Source organism: Panthera pardus, unplaced genomic scaffold (assembly GCF_024362965.1).
Source record: "Panthera pardus isolate Hobbes unplaced genomic scaffold, ASM2436296v1 HiC_scaffold_6, whole genome shotgun sequence".
Lineage (NCBI taxonomy): Eukaryota > Metazoa > Chordata > Mammalia > Carnivora > Felidae > Panthera > Panthera pardus.
In genome coordinates, this window is record NW_026526991.1 from 70,467,642 (window position 1) to 70,485,882 (window position 18,241).

Sequence of the window (18,241 nt, forward strand, 5' to 3'; positions counted from 1 at the left end):
TAGTCCTTCCTGTTGCCCATTAGCTTCTTCATGACTTGAGAGCCCATGGCTCTCCAACTGGATCAGTCAGCTCCAGTTCATCAGCTGCTTGTTGTACCTCTCTAATGGACCAAGCTTGTTGCTGCCTCGGGAATGCTGAAGGTACTGTTCCCACGCTGGATCACCAATCCAGGATCTACATGTCTTCTTCCTTCACTTAACTCAGGTCTCTGCTCAAGTGTCCTCCCCTTAGAGAAGTCTTCCCTGACAACCCAATCTGATTGTACTCCCTGTCCCTCTCACCATAATCCTGCTTTATTTTTCCTCTAGAGCACTCAGGGATTTTATATCGATGCATATTGTTTGTCTCCTCCAGTAAAATAACAAAGTAATGGGGGAAAGGAGTGCAGCATCCTCAGCACCCAGAACAGTGTCTAAGACCTAGTGGATACTTTATGTATTGAATGAATAAAAGAGATTTTACTTTCCTTGAAGAACAGTGGGGAGAGGAGCACATTCCAGCAATGGTAGATACCTCACGGAGGCTCTGGCCTTCAGCGCTGCATTTCTGGCCAAAGCAAATGTCACTAGCACAGCCAGCCTCTTGTCCTCTGGACCGTGATTTCTACCACGAAACACTAGTATTAACTCACTCCTGAGCGGCATCTTCCAATGGGAATCTTCTTTCAGCAGACTGCTCTGGAAAGGCCAAGACCAGCCTTTACTCAACTGCCAGTGCTGTTCCACCAATCAACATTTGCTAGAATTCAGCCAGGCCATAGGGCCTTATTGAAGTCTGGATGCTTAATGAGAAGAGGCAAGCTATGAATGCGATTTAAACTGTAATTTCCTAGTTTCCGATTACCAGGCTGTATGGACGGACCAACATGAGTCATGTGTTTGTGAACGTGTGTGTCTGTGTGTGTGATGCTGCCACTTAGTGGCTAAATGACTGAACTCAGTTATTGCTACCATACCACAAACCACTCCCAATATGTAGTGGTTTAAAACAGCAGCAATCACTTTCCACAAGTCTACAGTTGGTTAACCTCTCATATTCTCATATATCTGTGGTCACCTGACAGGTTGGCTGGTCGAGGATGACATTATCTGAGGTGACTTGTCCGTGCTCTGCATGGTCTCTCAGCCCAGGATTGTTCTCATGGCAGTGGCAGTGTTCCAGGAGACTAATACCCAAGGACTCTTGAGGCCCAGGTTAGGAACTGCAATATCACTTTTGGTGCATTCTATTGTTTAAAGCTAGTTACAAGGCCATCTTAGATCTAAGGGCTTGGGAAACACTGTGCTTCCTGTTGAGAAAAGTTACACAACTATATTGCAAAGGGCATGGATGTAGGGAAGAGTGGACAATGGCAATTTAATATGATGACCGCTAGGAACAAGTTACTTAAACTTTGGGGTCATCGATTTCCTCAATAAGGAAAAGATAGAACATGTCTTATAGGATTATTAAATGAGAACATGCTCATAATACAGTGCTCGGCACAGCAGTCAGTTCTCAATGATAGAGAAGATGATGTTTATATGATGACATAGGGTGTGGTGGTAAAGGTTGCACGTTGCTGTCAGATGCCTGAGTTAAAATCCCAGCCCTGAAATTTCTTAGTTGCATAACCATGGGCAAGTCACTTCACTTCAATTTCCTCATTGGTAAAATATGGATAAAAATACCAAATTCCTAGGCTTGTTATGAGGATTAAATAAGTTAATAGAGGGGAAGCACTTTGAGCAGTGTTCGTAATTGTTTAATAAAACCAGTGCAACATACAACTTCTTAAAAATTAACAAGCTTATAAGTTAACATACATAACATTATTATTATTATTTTTAACGTTTATTTATTTTTGAGACAGAGAGACAGCATGAATGGGGGAGGGGCAGAGAGAGAGGGAGACACAGAATCGGAAGCAGGCTCCAGGTTCTGAGCCATCAGCCCAGAGCCTGACGCGGGGCTCGAACCTGTGGACCACGAGATCGTGACCTGAGCTGAAGTCAGACGCTTAACCGACTGAGCCACCCAGGCGCCACAGCATTATTATTATTTTTAACTGTTATTGGGGTACTGTCAGAACGCAGAGGGGGCGCCTGAGTGGCTCAGTCAGTTAAGCATCCGACTCTTGATTTCTGCTCAGGTCATCACCTCACGGTTTGTGGGTTCGAGCCCTGCAACAGGTTCCGTGCTGATGATGCAGAGCCTTCTTGAGATTCTTTCTCTCCTCTCTCTACCTCTTCCCTGCTGTCTCCTTCTTTCTCAAAATAAATAAATAAACTTAAAAAAAAAAAAAAAAAACAGAGGAGAGGCACCTATTTCTACCTGGGAATCAGAAGACTGTGGAGTGGATCCTTGCACTGAATCTTAAAGAATTGATATGTGGCAGTATCTGGATATTGCCAGGTGGACAAGGCATGTAAGAGCGTTTCAGGCAGAAGAAAAGAATGGGTCATATGCATAAATACACAGATAGCCATGTCATATTTAAGAAGTTCCAAGAACTGCATTTTGTTTGGGAAAAAAGCATATTTCAGGCTGGTTGGCTAATAATGAGAACTAGAAAAATCTAGTCATCTGCATGTGGATGATATTTGAAACTCCTTAACTGGACAAGATAGATATGTCCAGAAAGAAGAGATATCTAGGGTAGAATCATCAATATGAACAGGCTAGGAAGGGACAGAGAAGCATTCAAAAGAAACTGAGGAACAGAGAGACAGGGGGAAAACCAGGAAGCCAAGAAAAAAAGTCTCAAGAAGGGATGGAATTCTATCTGAAATGAAAATGAAACCGGGTGACTTCTGCTTTTGCTAAGAGTAGAGCAGCTAATTCAGTTCAACTTTCCCCCTGAGTAAAAGTAGGGGGAAAATTCTGCTCAAAGACATCAGAGGATTCACAAGTAGTCAAGAAATAGAGACCAAGATCTGGGAGAAGATAGAAATCTAAAACATAAACCCAGCATCTCCATTTCTCTGGAGGCATTTGCCATTTCTGGAAGAAGTTATAAAAAGGCCTGTACATGTATCAAGTACGTTTCATGTGCTTATCGACCATTTGTATATCTTGAAGAAATTTCTATCCAGATGTGAAACAACTCATTTTTCAGTTGAGTTATTATTCTTTTTTACTGAGTTGTAATAGTGCTTTCTATATTCTGGATAGCAGATTCTTATCACATATATGATCACATATATGATTTTCAAATATACCATCCTATGGATTGCTTTTTCCTTTTCTTAATAATGTTTTTTGAGGCACAAAACTGTTTAATTTTCATTAAGTCTAATTTATCTTTATTCACCCACCCATCCATCCATTCATTCATTCTTTTTTTGACTGCTTGTGCGTTGGGTGTCATATCTGGGAAACTTGCCCCATTCAAGAAGAAAACACTGACGTTTTCTTCTAAGAGTTCTGTAATTTTGCTCTTACCTTTAGGTATTCCATCCATTTTGAGTTTATTTTTCTATGTGATGTAAGGTAGGGGGTCCAACTTCATTCTTTTGCGTGTAAGTATCCAATTGTCCCAGCACCACTTGTTGAAAAGACTATTCTTTCTCCTTTTGAATAGTCTTGGCAAATCAACTGACCATATATGTGAGAGTTCATTTCTCAATTATTTATCTTTATGCCAGGACCACATTGTCTTGATTACTGTAGTTTTAGTAAGTTTTGAAGTCAGGAAGTGGGAGCCCTCTGAATTTGATCTTCTTTTTTAAAGATTATTTTGGCTTTCTGGTTCCCTTACATTTCTATGTGAATTTTGGGATCAACTTGCCCATTGCTACTTAAAGAAGCCAGTTGTGATTTTGCTAAGGATTTTATTGAACCTGTAGATCATTTAGAAAATATCGCCACCTTAACATTAAGGCTTACAATCTATAAACATAGACTGTCTTTCCACTTATTTGTCTGCTTTAATTTCTTTCAACAATGATTTGTAGTTTTTAGTGTATAATCTTGTACTTCTTTGATTAAATTTATTCCTTAGTATTTTATTCTTTTTGATGCTATTGTAAGTGAGACTTAGTTTCCTTTTCAGACCGCTCATTGCTAATGTATAGAAACACAACCTATTTTCATGTGTTGATCTTGTATACTGCAACGGTGCTAAATTTTTTATTAGCTCTAATAATGATTTTTCCCTCTGTGCATGTGGACTCCTTAGAGTTTTCCATTAATGGGACATGTCATCGTAAATAGAGAGTTTCACTTTCCAGCCTGGATTCCTTTCCTTCCTTCCCTTCCTCCCCCTCCTGTCTGCTACTCCCGTCATTCTTTCTTCTCTCTTCCCTTTTCTCCCCTCCTCCTCCTTCCTCTGCTTCTTCTTTTGTTTTGTGTGAATAGAAATGGCAAGAGTGGAGATCCTTGCTGTGTTCCTGATCTTAGAGAAAGAGCTTTCAGGCTTTCACCATTACATAAGATGTTCTGGGTTGTTTTTGTTTTTTTATTTTTTCAGATATGCTTTATGAGATTATGTTGCCTTCTATTCTTTATCTGTGAGTGAATTTATCATGGAAGAGTATTGAATGTTGTGAAATGTTTTCTCTGCATCTATTGATAGGAGCCATCATGTGGTTTTTGTCTTTTACTCTATTTAAATGGTGTATTATAGTCACTGATTTTTGTATATTGAACCAATCTTGCATTCCTGGGATAAATTTTCCTTGGTTTTTGTGTGTAATCCTTTTTATATATTGCTGGATTCAGTTTGCTAGAATTTGGGGGTGGATTTTTGTGTCTACTTTGGGCAGTGTTTTTGCTGCATCCCATTAAGTTTTGTTTGTTTTTCATTCATCTCAAAGCATTTTATAATTTGCCTGTGATTTCTTTTTGAATCATCATATATTTAAGAATGTGTTGTTTAATTTATATATGTTAGTGAATTTCCCAAATTTCCTTCTGTTATTTTTAAAAATTTTTTAAACTTTATTTACTTATTTTGAGAAAGAGACAGAGAGAACAGGAGAGGGGCAGAGAGAGAGAGGGAGAGAGAGAATCCTGAGCAGACTTTGCTCTGACAACGCAGAACCCGATGTGGGGCTCAAACTCACAAACCATGAGATCATGACCTGAGTTGAAACTAAGAGTAGATGCTTAACCGACTGAGCCACCCAGGCGCCCCCAGTTTATTATTTTCTAATTTAATTCTCCTGTGGCTAGAGTACTAGCTTTGTATGATTTCAATCCTTTGAAATTTATTGAGATTAGTCCTATTTGTTGGAACTGGTAAATGCTACTTTCTTCAGTAAATGGGTCTTTGCAAATGTGACTAAGCTAAGGATTTGAGATCAGGAAATTATCCTGAATTATCTGGTGGGCCCTAAATATAATAGCATGTATCTTTATAAGAGAGAGGCGGAAAAAAATTGACTACAAAATTAATGTTAAGGTAAAGGTAAATGTTAAAGGTAATGTTACGATGGAGGCAGAGATTGAAGTGATGTGGCCACCAGCTAAAAATGCTGGCAACCAGCATTGATGCTAGAGCAAGAAATGGATTCTCTAGAGATTTTGGAGAGGGGTTACAGCCATGTCCACACCTTGATTTTGGTCAATAGTACTGATTTTAGACTTGTAACCTCTAAAATTTTAGGGGAATTAATTTCTATTATTTTAAGTTATCAAGATTGTGTTAATTTGTTACATCAGCCACTGGAAACTAATACCTTTTTTATGGACTAACATATGGTCTTAGAGAATTACTCATGAGCTTAGAAGAATGTGTATTCTGCTATTGTTGGGTGGAGTGGTCTATAGATTCTGTTAAGTCTATTTGATTTATAGTGCTGTTCAGTTGTTCTATTTTCTTGTCATCTTCCACCTAATCCATCAAGATTGGTGGTAAAGTCTTCAACAATTATTGTTGAATTGTCTATTTTCTTTCTCAATTATGTCTGTTTTTGCTTCATGTTTTTTAAAGCTCTGTTGTTAGATGCATATCTGTTTATAATTGTTATATTTTCTTGATAGGTTGACTCTTTTAGCATTATAAAAAGAGGTCCTTTGTTTATAGTAAGAATTTTGGCCTCAAAATCTATATTGTCTGGTATTCATATACCTACTCCAACTCTCTTTTAGTTACCATTTGCATGGTATATCTTTTTCAGTCCATTTACTTTCAACCTATTCACATCTTTAAATATAAAGTGAGTCTTTTTTAGAAAGAATGCAGTTGGATCATGTAATTTTATCCATTTTCCAATGTCTCCATTTAGTTGGAGTGTTTAATCCATTTGCATTTAATGTAATTATTGAGAAGGTAGGAATTACATCTGTTATTTTGCTATTTATTTTTCTATATGTTGTCATTTTTGCTACTCATTTCCTCTATGACTGCCAATAGATACATTCTCATGTAGTATTTAAATTTCCTTATCATTACTTTTTAAGTTTTATGTATTTTTTTGAGAGAGAGAGAGAGAGAGAGAGAGAGAGAGAGAGAGAGAGAGAGAGAGAGAGAGAACAAGTCGGGAAGGGGCAGAGAGGGAGGGAGAGAGAAAAATCCCAAGCAGGCTCTGTATTGTCATTTCAGGGCCCTATGCAAGGCTCAAACTGATGAACCCATGAGATCATGATCTGAGCCGAAATCAAGAGTCAGATGCTTAACCGGCTGAGCCACCCAGGTGACCCTCCTTATCATTTCTTTTACCATATTTTAAAAGTTATTTTCTTAATGGTGCCCTGGGAATTACAATTAACATCTTAACTTATAAAAATCTACTTTGGAGTAATACTAACTTAATTTCAATAGTTTCTGTATAGGTCTCTGCCCTGCCCCCTTCTTTGTGCCATTATTGTCATACAAATGATATCCTTACATATGGGGTGTCCACCAACACAGATTTTTAATTATAGCTCTATGCACTCGTCTTTTAGAGAAAAAGAGCCACAAACAAAATATATTTATAATGTCTTTTATATTTACCTATGTAGTTGCCTTTACTAGAAATTTTTTATTTCTTCCTATGGATTTGAGTTACTCTTTAGTGTTCTTTCATTTCAGCTGGAAGAACTCTTATCTTTTTCTCATAGGGCAAATTTCCTAGTCACAAATTCTCTCAACTTTTGTTTTTCTGTGACTGTCATATTTTCTCCTTAACTGAAGGATAGTTTTGTTGCATTTATTGGTTGACATTTTTTTTCTTTCAGCAGTTTGAATATATATATATATATATATATTTCTTTCAGTTTGAATATATCCTCCCACTGCCTTCTAACCTCCATGGTTTCTGATTTTAAAAAATCAGCTATTAACCAGGGCACCAGCTGCATGTAAAGCACCCCTCCAGGACAGACTGGCACTCTGGAGTGGGCAGAGGGAGAGCATAAAGATAGCGCCTGTCCTCTGGGGTCTCTGGAAAGGATTAGTCAACCCCTAGATCCCTTTTTAATTAGAAGCCTGCCCCTCAGGCTGCAGCTCTGATGATTAGCTGAAAGGTCTCTTTCACAGAAAGACCTAGCTGCTGGGTTTGTCGCCTCCTGCTGTGCCTCAGTGGTGCTGAACTGCTGTTTAAGAACTCTTTCTCTTTTGCTTACAGTCCTGTGGGACCCATGAGCATAAGTCCTACTGGCCACCAGAACCAGGTGATGTACAGGTGTCCCCTGGTAGCAGCCACAAAGATTGGGGCACCAGACAGACATTGAGCTCCAAATCTTGGGTGACACCAATTATTACAATAGCATGGGACTGGAAACACAAGCTCCCCTGGCCTCCAGAGCCACACAGTCAAGAGGTATATCCTGGGCAGCAGCCACAAAGATCGGGGTACCACACACATGTAAAAACTCCCTTCTGGGGATCCTGGTGCTCTGGAGCACAGAAAAGGGAGAGCATAAAGATGGTGCCCACCAATCTCTGTCCCTGAGGAATGTTCCAGCTGGCTCCCAGATGTATTAAATTAGACACTTGCCCCTCAGGCCAGAGCTTTAATACAAGCAGGTAAGCCTCCTTCACTCTAAGTCTGGGTGCAATTGGCTGCCTCTGAGCTGGGCCCTGGGGTAGGGGAGACTAAGTGCAGAGGCCTATGAAAGCTATCTCCCTGGTCACTATAATTATGAGTCTCGGGACACAAGTCCTTTTTGTTTTCAGAGTTAGATGTTTTGGGGGCTCATAAAGATGCAAGTTGAGATGCCTCATGGTGGTTCAAACCCTTTGCTCCTTGGGGAGAAGTGGTGGGCTTTAAGCTTTCTCCCCATTGTGGGTCTCTGTGCTGGAGGTGGGGATTATGGTAAATTGTATCCCCACCTTTTCCACCTGTTTTGATGTGTCTTCCTTATCTGCCTGATGTGCAGTCATCATTCAGAGGGGATTTTTTAAAGAGGAAATTGTTCCATTTGTAGCTGTAGACTCATTGTGTCTGTGGGAGGGTCCTATATTGCCATCTTGAATCTGATTTTCTTGTCTAGTATCCTGGTTTTACAGTTGGCACCCAAGGGATGCCTTTGACTGCCTATCTCTTTTGGCCATGGGGGCTTGCATTCCTGGGTCCAGTGGGACTGGCAATGGGAACGATGCTTCTTAGCAGGTTGCCACTCTCAGGGCACTGCACAGAAAGCAGATTGAAGCACACCCCCTAGTCTTTCTGTGAAGGAGGCCTCGGCATTTCCTGGAGCTTTAACCTAAGGATGAAGATTTAGGTTTATCACACACCTAGTGAACTATGAAGCTGCTTTCAAGGAGCATAGGCTGTGAACACCATCTTGATGCTCTCCTTCTGCTTTGCTCCAGCTCACAAGTATCTCTCGGAAAAGAACGTATTTGCTCATATGAACCCCTATTTTTGCGACTGCTACCCAGAGGATACTGCCAGATTGCCTGACCAGTGGAACTTAACACGTGTAGTCCCACAACACTATATATATTTGCAAACTTTTAAAAGCTGCTGCATGAGGGCCTGGCTTCTAAATTGTCTGAATCTACATGCTGAGATGCTCCCCTTAGGGACACTCACAGGTCTTGGTACATCCTCAGCTACTGGGAGCTATTAAAAATGTAATAGGCTGCTTGGGTAGAACAAAGGTTTGAGAGATGACAAAGAGTTAGCTGGCTCATGACCAGTTAGCTGGTCAGAGTTAGCTGAATGACAAGGCTTCTACACAAGGCTATTCCTTCAAGAGTGGGAGAGATGGTTGTTTCATCTACTGTAAGAAATCAACAGAGTTGAGCAAAATGAAGAAACAGATGAATATGTTCCAAATAAAAGAACAAGATAAAATCTGAAAACAAAACAAAACAAAACAAAAAACCTTAATGAAATAGAGATAATTAATTTGCCTCACAGAGTTCAAAGTAATGGTCGTGAAGATACTCACCAAACTGGGAAGGAGGATGGATGTACACGGTGAAAATTTCAAAAAAGAGATGGAAAATATAAGAAAGCACCAAACAGAAGTCACAGAGCTGAATAATACAATTACTAAACTGAAAAATACACTAGAAGGGTTCAAAAGTAGAATATATTAAGAAGAAGAAGGCAGTGGAACTCACCCAATCAGGGCAGAAAAAAAATAAATAAATAAAAAGTGAAGATAATGTAAGAGACTTATAGGGCAACATCAAACAGATTATAATTTGCATTATAGGAGTCCTAGAAGGAGAAGAGAGAGAGAAAGAGGCAGAAATGTTGTTTGAAGAACTAATGGCCAAAACTTCTCTAACCTAGGAAAGGAAACAAACATCCAGATTCAGGAAGCCCAGAAAATTCTAAATAAGGGGAATCCAAAGAAACCTATACCAAGACACCTTGTAATTAAAATGGCAAAAATTAAAGACAAAGAGAGAACATCAAAAGCAACACGAGAAAAACAACTTGTTACATGCAAAGGAACGCCTATAAGACTATAAGCAGGTTTTTCAGTAGAAACTTTGCAGGCCAGAAGAGAGTGACACAATATATTCAAACAGCTGGATGAAAATACAATTTCAACCAAGAATACTCTACTTGGCAAAGTTTTCATTCAGAACTGAAGGGGAGATAGAGTTTTTCTTTATCTCCTTGGGGAGCATAAGCTACAGGAGTTCATCACCACTAAACCAAACTCACAAGGAATATTAAAGGAACTTTAAGCTGAAAAGAAAGGACACTAGTAACAAGAAAACATGAAAAATAAATCTTACTGGGAAGGTGAAATACATTGTAAAGGTAGTGGATTAGTCACTTATAAACCTAGTATCAAGTTTAAAAGACAAAAGTAATAAAAATAACTATGATTGCAAGGGATACACAAGATAAAAAGATGTAAAATGTGACATCAAAACCAGAAAACATTGGACGAGAGGGAGACCACAAATGCTAAGCTTTAGAATAGGATCAAACTTAGGTTTTTATCGATTTAAAATAGACTGTCATAGATATAAATTGTAATATGTAAGCCTTGTCACCACAAAGCAAAAATCTATAGTAAATACACAAAAGATAAAGAGAAAGGAATATAAGTATACCACTAAAGACAGTCATCAAACCACAAAAGAAAAAAAAGAGCAAGGGAAGAAGAAAGGAACAGAGAAGAACTACAAAAACATAAACAATTAACAAAATGGCAATAAGTACATACTTATCAGTAATTAATTTAAATGTAAATGGACTAAATAATCATAAGACACAGAGTGGCTGAATAGATACAAAACAAAAACAAAAACAAACAAGAGCCATCTATATTCTGCCTACAAGAGACTCACTTTAGATATAAGGATGCAATCATGATGAAGTAGAAAATTTGAACAGATTACTAGTAAGGAGGTTGAATTAATAATCAAAAACCTTCCAACAAATAAAAGTTCAGGACCAGATGGTTTCATTAATGAGTTGAAAAAGAATTAATACAAATCCTTCTCATACTCTTCCAAAAAATAGGAGGGAACTCTTCTAAGCTTACTTTATAATGTCAGCATTACTCTGACACCAAAACCAGACAAAGATGCCACAGGAAAAGAACATTACAGGCTGGTTCCCCTGATGAACAAGATGCAAAAATCCTTAACAAATATTAGCAAACTGAATTCAATAATGTATCAAAATGATCATACACTGATAAAGTAGGAGTTATTCCGGGCCTGCAAAGATGGTTCAACATCTGCTAATCAGTGAATGTGATATGCCACATTAACAAAAATAGGAATAAAAATCATATGGTCTTCTCAGTGGATGCAGAAAAAGCATTTGACAAAGTTCAACATCCAGTTATGATGAAAAACTCTCAACAAAGTGGGTATAGGAGAAATGTACCTCAATATAATAGAGGCCATGTATGACAGGCCCACAGCTTTTACTCCACGGTGAAAAGATGAAAGCCTTTTTTCTAAGATCAGAAAAAAGAGAAAGATGACCACTCTTGCCACTTTTATTCAAGTATTGGAAGTCCTAGCCAGAGCAATTAGAAAAGGAAAAGAAATAAAAAACATCCAAAAGAAAGAAGTAAAACTGTCACTATTTGCAGATGACGTAGTACATATAAAAAAACCCTAAAGACTCCCAACAAAAAACTGTGAGAACCAATTAAGTGAAAAAAGTAAGTTGCAGGATATAAATAAGCAATTAACAAAATGGCAGGTATTAATTTAAATGTAAATGCACTAAATTCTCTAATCAAATCAATCAAATCGAATCAGACACAAATCTCTTGTGTTTCTATACAGTGATATAAACTCTTAGAAAGAGAATAAAGAAAACAATTGTATAAATTGTATCAAAAAAAAATACCCAGGAATAAATTTAACCAATGATGGGAAAACCTATATATTGAAAACTACAAGACAATAGTGAAAGAAAAGTGAAAAAAAAAAAAACACAAAAAATGGAAAGCTATATCATGCTCATGATTAGAAGAATCAATATTGTTACAATGTCCATACTACCGAAAGCAACCTACAGGTTTAATGCAATCACTATCAAAATTATGATGGCATTTTTCAAAGAAATAGTACAAATAATCCTAAAATTTGTATGGAACCACAAAAAAAACAAAAACAAAAACAAAAACAAAAAACAAAAAAACAAAAACACACACACAAAAAAACAAATAGCCAAAGCCATTTTGAGAAAAGAACAAAGCTGGAGGCATCATGCTCCCTAATTTCAAAGTACATTACAAAGCTATGGTAATCAAAACAGTATGGTATTGGCATAAAATAAACATATAGATCACTGGAACAGAATAGAGAGCCCAGAAATAAACCCATGCATATGTGGTCAATTAATTTATGATATGGGAGCCAAGAAATGTACAATGAGAGAAAGAAAGTCTCTTCAATAAATGGTGTTGGGAAAACTGTACAGCTATATGCAAGAATAAAACTAAACTACTACCTTATGCCATGTGTAAAAATTAACTCAAAATAAAGACTTGAAAATAAGACCAGAGGGTGTGTAGGTGGCTCAGTCAGTTGAGTGTCTGACTCTTGATTTTGGCTGAGGCCATGAGCTCATGGTTCATGTGATCGAGCCCCATGTCAAGCTCTGCACTCTGTAGCACAGAGCCTGCTTGGTATTCCTTCTTTCCTACTCTTTCTGTACCTCCCATGCTTAGGCTCTCTCTCTCAAAATAAATAAACTTAAAAAAAAAAAGAAAGAAAGAAAAGAAATAAGACCTGAAACTGTAAGACTCCTAGAAGAAAACATAGGTGGTAAGTTCCCTAACTTAGGTCTTGGTGATGATATTTTGAATCTGACACACACACACAAAAAGCAACAGAGCAAAACCAAACTATGAAACCTACATAATGCCAAAAAGCTTTTGTACAGGAAAGAAGTCATCCACAAAAGGAAAAGGCACCCTACTAATTGGGAGAAAATACTTGCAAATCATATTTATGTTAAGGGGTTAATATCCGAAATGTATAAAGAACTCATATAACTCAATAGAAAAAAAATCCAATTAAAAAATGGGTAGAAGATATGAATAGACACTAATGGTTAAAGACAATGTGATAAACACACACAGACACACAGAAACACACACACACTGAAATATTCAGCCATAAAAAAGAATGAAATCTTGCCATTTGCAGCAACATGGTTGGATCTAGAGAGTAGAATGCTAAGCTAAATAAATCAGAGAAAGACAAATACCATATGATTTCACTCATAGGGTGGATTTTAAGAAACAAAACAGTGGGGGCACCTGGGTGGCCCAGTTGGTTAAGCATCCAACTTTGGCTCAGGTCATGATCTCATGGTTTGTGGGTTTGAGCCCCACGTTGGGCTCTGTGCTGACAGCTCAGAGCCTGGACCCTGCTTCCAATTCTGTGTCTCCTTCCCTCTCTGCCTCTTCCCTGTTTGCACTCTGTCTCTCTCTCAAAAATAAATAAACATTAAAAAAAAAAAAAAAGAAAGCAGTGAACAAAGGGGCAAAAAGAGATAAACCAAAGAACAGTTTCTCTCTCTTTTTTAAATTTATTTATTTATTTTGAGAGAGACAGACACAGCACGAGTGGAGAAAGGACAGAGCAAGAGAGAGACAGAATCCCAAGCAGGCTCCACACTATCAGCACAGAGCCCAATGCGGGGCTTGAACTCACAAAACCGTGAGATTATGACCTGAGTTGAAACCAAGAGTCTGATACCCCCCCAAAAAAATTCTTTATAGAGAACAAACATGCGGTTACCAGAAGGGAGGTGGGTGGGAGGATGGGTGCACTAGGTGAAGGGGATTAAGAGGATACTTATCTTGATGAGCACTGAGTCGTATATGGAAGTTTTGAATCACTGTGTTGTAATTCTGTAACACTGTATGTCACCTACACTGGACTTAAATGTTAAAAAAAAATTTTTTTTAACATTTATTTATTATTCAGAGACAGAGAGACACAGAGAGTGAGCAGGGGAGGGGCAGAGAGAGGGGGAAACAAAGAATCCGAAGCAGGCTCCAGGCTCTGAGCTGTCAGCACAGAGCCCGACGTGGGGCTTGAACTCACCAACTGCAAGATCATGACCTGAGCTGAAGTCGGTTGCGCAACCAACTGAGCCACCCAGGTGCCCCAATTAAATATTTTTAAAGGGCAGAAGATATGAATAGACATTTGTCCAGAAAAGACATACAGATTGCCAACAGGTACATGAAAAAATGCTGAGCATCATTAATCATCAGAGAAATGCAAATCAAAACCATAACTAAATATCACCTCAACCAGTAAGGATGGCTACCATAAAAAAGGCAAGATATAATAAGTGTTGAAGATGTGGAGAAAAAGGAACCCTCATGCACTGTTGGTGAGAATATAAATTGATGGAACTATAGAAAACAGGATGGAGATACATCAAAAAATTAAAATTAGAACTACCATATAATCCAGCAGTTCCATTTCTGGGTATTTATCTGACAAAAACAAAAATACTAACTAAAAAAAAAATGCACCCCCATTTGTTCACTGCAGCATTATTTACAATAGCCAAAATATGGAAAAAACTTAAGTGATCATCAATGGATGAATAGATAAATAAGCAGTGGTATATACAGACAATGGAATATTATTCAGCCATAAAAAAGTGAAATCTTTTTATCTGCAATAACATATATGGACCTTGAGGTCATTATGCTAAGTGAAATATATAGAGAGAGTCAAATACTGTATAATCTCTCTTATATGTGGATTCTAAAAAAAGAAACAAACAGAAATACCTCAACAAGCTCATAGATACAGAGAACAGATCTGTGATTTCTAGAAGTGGGACAGATGGTGGGAGAAATGGATAAGGGGAATCCAAAGGTAAAAAGAAAAAAGTAAAATTAAAAACAATTTAAAAAAAAACCCAAGTAAACAAAACTGATAACATCAAATCCATGCACAAAAAGTCCTTAATTTTATTTTATATTCTTTCTAATAAGTTTTATTAGCTGGCTTCCTAACTCATAAGAAATCTATATCTATTAATCTTATTGAGGATTCTTTATACCTACTGAGTCACTTTGTTTTTGCTGCTTTCAAGATTCTCTGACCTTAATTATGACCAGTCTAGGTGTGGCTCTCTTTAAGTTTATCCTCTTTATCTTTTTAAGTTTAACAACTTGCAGTTGTTAATTTCTTGGATGCATAGATTAATTTTCATCAAATTTGGAAAAATTTTGTCCATCATTTCTTCAAATATTCTTTCTAGCACTTTCTCACCTCTCCTTTTAGGACTCCCATTACATGTATGTTGGTAAACTTCAGGGTGTCCCATAGGTTTCTAAAGATCTGCTCATTTTTCCTTATTTTTTCTTTCCCTCATTTGATTTATCTTCATATTTATTGATTTCTTTTGGCCTGCTCAAATATGCTGGTAAGCCATTCTAGTGAATTTTTACTTTAGTTATTGTACTTTCCAACATCAGGATTTTTATTTGGTTGCTTTTTATAATTTTTATCTTTTTATTGATATTTGCTATATGGCAAAACATTCTTATACTTTTCTTTGGTTCTTCAGACATGATTTCCTTTAGCTCTTTGAACATATTTAAAATAGCTGATAAAGTCCTTCTCCAGTAGATCCAACATCCAGGCTTCTTCAGGTAGTTTCTATTGACTTTTTTTTTTTTATATTGGGTATAGGTCATACTTTGTTTTTTCTTTGTATGTATGGTATGTCTTTGTTGAAAACTGGGCATTTTAAATAGTGGCAACTCTGGAAATCACTCCGTCCCCTCCCCAAGACTTATTGTTGCTAATTGTTTTAGTTGTTTAATGACTTTGATAAACAAATCCTGTAGTGTGTATTCTTCGTAATGTGTGGCCACCAAAGTCTCTGTTCAGCTTAGTCATCGCTATTGAATAGACGGAGATTTCCTTAAACATCTGCAGCCAATAAATCTCCCAATAAAAGAGTCTTGGCTAGGGCTCTGAGCGCATATAGAGACCCACCTTCCACACTAAACTAGGTAATTTAGACTCTGCCTTAATCCTCACTTCTTGCTTGTACAGAGCCACAAGGTCAGCCAGAGTTGAGAGCTTAGGGATTTCTCAGGTCTTTTTCATTTCGAGCATGTGCATGGCCTTGCACATTTGCGTGGTTTTCTTGGTTCCCAGGAATATGTTAGAGATCTTAAAAGCCATAATGAATATCTTATCTGTCAGATTTTTCTTTTAAACTTTTTAGTTAACCTATTGTTTGTCCTGTTATTCATGACTTCAGCCAGCTGTGATTAAATCATTAGCCAGCAAATGTTTTTGACAAATGACTCCACAGGGAGGTTTTTAGCACTAGGTGGGTGAGCTTTAGTCAGGTCAAATAAAGATAAGACCTAGGACGTCACTGGAACCACCTGAGTGGTAAAACAACTACAATTCTTTCAGAAGGAAGCTTTGAAAGAGCTCCAGGTCTGTTCTGCACTCTCTGGTACCAAGAATGTGGGCTGCTTTTTCTTCAAGGCTGCAAGCTGGACATAAGGGGTAGTATTAGGACAAATTAAAATGCCACAACACTTGTCATTCCTATTGGGATTCAGCCCTTTTTCTTAAGTAAATGTCCCTTGGGTTATTGTAAAGTTTCTAGTTCTAAAAAAGTCAGTTCTGACAATTTTTGCCATTGTATTCATTGTTTTTATGGAGAGGCAAATTTTTGGAGCTCCTTTGTCATTTTTGAGCCCTGAGTATTTAATGGCACATGTTCTTACTGATCTTTCTCTGTCAAAAAAGAAAAACAATCTTGGTATGGCAGCGTTTCCTAATATGTTTAACGGAGTAAGCTGTAACAAGTTTTTTCTAATAACATGAATTTATTTAAGAATATTTGACCAAAGAATACCATTAATGGAAGCGTTGTTGACTTTTTTGTTAAAGCTATTGGTTAACACTTCAACATATTTTTGAGGCCACTCACTAACCTATAATAGTCAAATTGTGTTATCACTATAAAGAAAAGTGTTAGTCTTCTTCTAAAATATGTTATGGAAATATTCCTCACTTTCTAGGAAAAGTTCTGTCATTATTTAGCCATTTTACAAAGGGGAGGAGGAACTAAGCATGCAGTCTCTTGCTTAACTTTTAAGTTCTTTCTTTCCTAGCTTTATTGAGATATAATTGACATATAACATCGTGTAAGTTTAAGGTATGCAATATGGTGATTTAATGCACTTGTATATTGCCAGATAATCATCACCATAGTGTTAACTATACATTTGAAAAGTTTTTATTTAAATTCCAGTTAGTTAACATACAATGCAATATTAGTTTCAGGTGTACAACTTAGTGATTCAACACTTACATACAACACCCAGTGCTCATCACAAGTGCACTCCTTAATCCCCATCACATATTTAACCCATCTCCCCACACACCTTCCCTCTGGTAACCATCAGTTCGTTCTCTATAGTTAAGAGTCTGTTTCTTAGTTTGCCTCTCTCTCTCCTTTCTCCCATGTTTGTTTTATTTTCCCCATTTGTTTTTTCTTAAATTCTACACATAAATGAAATCATACGGTATTTGTCTTTCTCTGACTTACTTTGCTTAACATAATACTCTCTAGCTCTATCCATGACATTGCACATGGCAAGATTTCATTCATTTTTATGGTTGAGTAATATTCTGTTGTATACATACCACATTTTCTTTATCTGTTCATCAGTCGATGGACATTAGGGCTGTTTCCATGATTTGGCTATTGTAAGTATTGCTGCTATAAATGTTGAGGTGCATGTATCCCTTTGAATTAGTATTTTTGGGTAAATTCTCTGGATAAATACCTAGTAGTGCAATTGCTGGAGCTAGTAGCTCCTTTTTAATTCTAAAAAGAGGTCAAGACACCATCTGGCTATTAGAATGGCTGTAGTAGGAGAAAGGGTCACTCAAAGTCTAAGGTTTGAATTTTAGAATTGCAGATCAGCCTGACATGATCAATTGTGAAAATTTAATTCATGCTACCTACACTTTTGAAAGACTTAGGTATAAACCAGGACGTGAATTTACTAATCATACAGAGACGCTGAGGGGCACCTGGGTGGCTCAGTCAGTTAAGCGTCCGACTTTGACTCGTGGTTCATGAGTTCAAGCACCATATTGGGCTCTGTGCTGACAGCTCAGAGTCAGGAGGCTGCTTCAGATTCTCTCTCTCTCTCTCTCTCTCTCTCTCTCTCTCTGCCCCTCACCCACTCATGCTCTGTCTCTTTCTCAAAAATAAAATAAACATTAAAAAAACACTCTGAAACAGAAAACTGATACGTAGGTTGCCATAGTCTTTTTCACTGTGCATTGTCTTCTAAAAGGCAAATCCAGGCAAGAAATCAAAATGAAAAGGGTGCCAGATAAGTATGGGGTTAATGCAAGCAACCAGAGAG

The 18,241-nt window shown here is 37.5% G+C and overlaps 1 long non-coding RNA gene across 1 annotated transcript in view; it reads left to right on the forward strand.

The window, feature by feature from the left end:
* Window positions 1-18,241, forward strand: part of LOC128774898 (uncharacterized) — a 23,475-nt gene continuing 5,234 nt past the window's right edge. The window contains exon 1 of the long non-coding RNA XR_008419397.1: window positions 1-141. This is a non-coding gene — a long non-coding RNA (uncharacterized LOC128774898). The remainder of the gene's footprint in view (window positions 142-18,241) is intronic.